This window comes from Carcharodon carcharias (assembly GCF_017639515.1).
Source record: "Carcharodon carcharias isolate sCarCar2 chromosome 5 unlocalized genomic scaffold, sCarCar2.pri SUPER_5_unloc_1, whole genome shotgun sequence".
Taxonomy (NCBI): domain Eukaryota; kingdom Metazoa; phylum Chordata; class Chondrichthyes; order Lamniformes; family Lamnidae; genus Carcharodon; species Carcharodon carcharias.
Genome location: NW_024470534.1, coordinates 137585 through 141641, shown reverse-complemented (window position 1 = coordinate 141641; position 4057 = coordinate 137585).

The following is a 4057-nucleotide window of genomic DNA, read 5'->3' as shown; positions in this document are numbered from 1 at the left end:
CCTGACCCCGGTGCATTGTGGGTGTGTCACTGATTCTGTGCATTGTGGATTTGGGCTTGACTCGGCGCATTGTAGGGGGGGACCCTGACCCTGGGTGCATTGAGGGAGTGTCCATGAACCCGTGCATTGTGGGTGTGAGCTTGACTCAGTTGCAATTGTGGGTGTGACCCTGACTCTGGTGCATTGTGGGGGTGTCCCTGATCCCAGTGCATTGTGGGGGGGTTCCTGACCCTGGTGCACTGTGGGAGTGTCCCTTATCCAGTGCATTGTGGGAGTGTCCCTGACAACCGGTGCATTGTGGGACTGTCCCTGACCTTGGTGCATTGTGGTGTGAGCTTGACTCCGTGCATTGTGGGTGTGACCTTGACCCCATGCATTGTGGGGAGTCTCCCTCACCCCGGCGCATTGGTGAATCTGACCCTTACCCCAGTGCATTGTGGGGTGTGACCTTGAACCCTGTGCATTGTGGGAATGACCCTGACCCTGGTGGATTGTATGGGGGGACCCTGACCCCAGTGCGTTGTGTTTGTGACCCTCACCCCGGTGCATTGTTGCAGTGTCCCTGACCCTGGTGCATTGATGGTGTGACATTGACCCAGGTTGCATTGTGGGTGTGTCCCTGAACCCAGTGCATTGTGGGAGTGCCACCGACACCGGTGCATTGTGGGAAGGTCCCTGACCCCAGTGTATTGTGGATGTGACCCTGAACCCGGTGCATTGTGGAAGTCTCCCTGACTCCAGGCATTGTGGATGGGTCCCTGATCCTGTGCATTGTGGAGTGTCCCTGAACCCGTGCGATGTGGGAGTGTCCCTGACCCCGGTGTATTGTGGGAGTGACTCTGACCCTGGTGCATTGTGGATGTGTCCCTGATCCGGTGCATTGTGGGAGTGACTCTGACCCTGGTGCATTGTTGGGGGGGGGACTCTGATCCCAATGTATTGTGGGAGTGTTCCTGACGCTGGTGCATTGTGGGAGGGTCCCTGACCCGTGCATTGTGGATGTGACCCTGACCCCAGTGCATTGTGGGTGTGTTACTGACCCTGGTGCATTGTGGGTGTGACCTTGATCCTGGTGCATTGTGGGAGTGACTCTGACCCCGTTGCATTGTGGATGTGTCCCTGACCCTGGTGCATTGTTGGGTGGTGCCTGACCATGGTGCATTGTGGCTGTGACCCTGACCCTAGTGCATTATGGAATGTCCCTCCCCCGGGTGCATTTTGGATGGGTCCCTGTCCGGTGCATTGTGGGAGTGTCCTGACCCCGCTGCATTGTGGGAGGGACCCTGACCCTGTGTCATTGTGGTTGTGACCCTGATCCAGTGCATTGTGGGGAGGGACCCTGAACCCCAGTGTATTGTGGATGTGACCCTGACCCAGTGCATTGTGGAGTGTTCCTGACCCTGGTGCATTGTCCGTGTGACGACCCAGTGCATTTGTGGTAGTCTCCTTCACCCCGGTGCTTTGTGAATGGTGCCCCTGACCCCCGTGCATTGTGGGATGTGACCCTGACCCCGGTGCACTGGTGGGAGTGTTACTGACCCTGGTGCCTTGTGGGTGTGACCTTGATCCCAGTGCGTTGTGGGTGTGACCCTGACCCCGGTGCATTGTGGGATGTGTCCTGATCCCGGTGCATTGTGGGAGGGTGCCTGACCCCGGTGCATGTGGATGTGACCCTGACCCCAGTGCATTATGGAACGTCCCTCACCCTTAGTGCATTGTGGATGGATCCTTGTCCGGTGCATTGTGGAAGTGTCCCTGACCTCAGTGCATTGTGGTAGTGACCCTGATCGCAGTGCTTGTGGGTGTCTGTCACTGATCCCTGTGCATTGTGGGGATTGACACTGACCCCGGTGCATTGTGGGAGGGGACCCTGATCCCAGTGCATTGTGGGTCTGAGCCTGACCCCAGTGCATTGTGGGAGTGTCCCTGACCCCAGTGCATTGTGGGAGTGTCCCTGTCCCTGGTGCTTTGTAAGTCTGTCACTGATCCCAGTGCATTGCTGGAGTGGCCCTGACCCCAGAGCATTGTGGATCTGACCCTGACCCTGGTGCTTTGTGGGTGTGACCCTGAACCCAGTGTATTGGTGGGAGTGTCCCTGACCCCCGTGCATTTTTGGTGTTATCTTGACCCAGGTGCATTGTGGGGAGTCTCACTGACACCGGGGCGTATGTGGGTGTGACCATGACCCCGGTGCTTTGTGGATGTGACCCTGACACCAGTGCATTATTGGACCTGACCCAGTTAACCTGGTGCATTGTGGGAATGTCCCTGCCCCAGTGCATTGTATGAGTGACCCTGACCACGGTGATTTGTTGGTCTGTCACTGATCCCAGTGCATTCTGGGTTTGAGAATGACTCGGGTGCATTGTGGGGGGGACCCTGACCCCAGTGCATGTGGGAGTGTCCATGACCCCGGCCCATTGTGGTGTGAAGCTGGACTCAGTTGCATTGCGGGAGGGTCCCTGACCCTGGTGCATTGTGGGTGTGTCCCTGACCCCAGTGCAATATGGGAGTGACCCTCACCCCAGAGCATTGTTGGATGGGTCTATGTCTGGTGCACTGAGAGTGACCAGACCCCAGTGCATTGTGGGAGTATCCCTGACCCCGTGCATTGTGCGAGTGACCCTGACCCAGTGCTTTGTGGGTCTCTCACTGAACCTGGTGCATTGTGGGAGTGACTCTGACCCCGGTGCATGTGGGGAGGGATCCTGACCCCGGTGCATTGTGGGTCTGAACTTGTCCCTCGGTGCATTGTAGGAGTGTTCCTGACGCCAGTACTTTGTGGATCGGATCCTGACCCTGGTGCATTGTGTGTCCTGAACTTGACCCCGGTGTATTGTGGGAGTGTCCCTGACCCCAGTGCATTGAGAGTGTTACCTTGACCCAGGTGCATTGTGTGAGTCCTCTACTGACCCCGGTACATTGTGGGTGTGACCTTGACCCCGGTCCATTGTCTGAGCGTCCCTCCCCGCAGTGCTTTTTGGGTGTTCACAGATCCCGGTGCATTGTGTATGTGACCCTGACCCCGTTGCACTGTGGGGTGTGTCCCCGAACTTGGTTCATTGTGAGAGTGTCCTTGACACCGGTGCAAATTGTGGGTGTGAGCTTGACTCAGGTGCATTGTCGGGGGGACCCTGATGCTGGTGCATTGTCGGAGTGTCCCTAACCCTGGTGCATTGTGGGTGTGAGCTAGACTCAGGTGCATTGTGGTGTGACCCTGACCCAGGTGCATTTTGGAGGTGTCCCTTAACCCTGGTGCATTATGGGAGTGACTCTGATCATGGTGCATTGTGGGACTGTCCCTGATCCGGTGCAGTGTGTGACTGACTCTGACCCCAGTGCATTGTGGGAGGGGACCTTGACCCCAGTGCATTGCGGATGTGACCCTGACCCCAGTGCATTGTGGAGTGTCCCTTGAACCTGGTGTCATTGTGGAGTGACACTGACCCCCGGTGCATTGTTGGTGTGAGCTTGACTCATGTTGCATTGTGGGTGTGAACCTGACCCAGGTGCACTGTTGCAGTGTCCCTGACCCGCTGCATTGATGGTGTGACATTGACCCAGGTGCATTGTGGGTGTGACCCTGACCCAGGAGCATTGTGGGAGTGTCCCTGATCCGGTGCATTGTGGAAAGGGTCCCTGACCATGGGTGCATTGTGGATGGCTCCCTGTCCGGTGCATTGTGGGAGTGTCCCTGGCACCGGTGCATTGTGGGAGTGACCCTGAACGTGGTGCTGGTGTGGGTCTGTCACTGAACCAAGTGCACTGGTGGGAGTGATGCGAGCCCGGTGCATTGTGGGAGGGACCCTGACCCCGTTGCATTGTGGATATGACCCTGACCCCGGAGTATTGAGGGAGTGTCCCCTGACCGCGTTGCATTGAGGGTGTTACCTTGACCTAGGTGCGTTGTGGGTGTCTCTCTGGAGCCCCAGTGCATTGTGGGTCTGTCCATTGATCCCAGTGCATTCTCGAGTGTCCCTGAACCCGTAACAATTGTGTGTGTGTCGCTGACCCCGGTGCATTGTGGTTTGAATTTGACTCAGGTGCATTGTGGGAG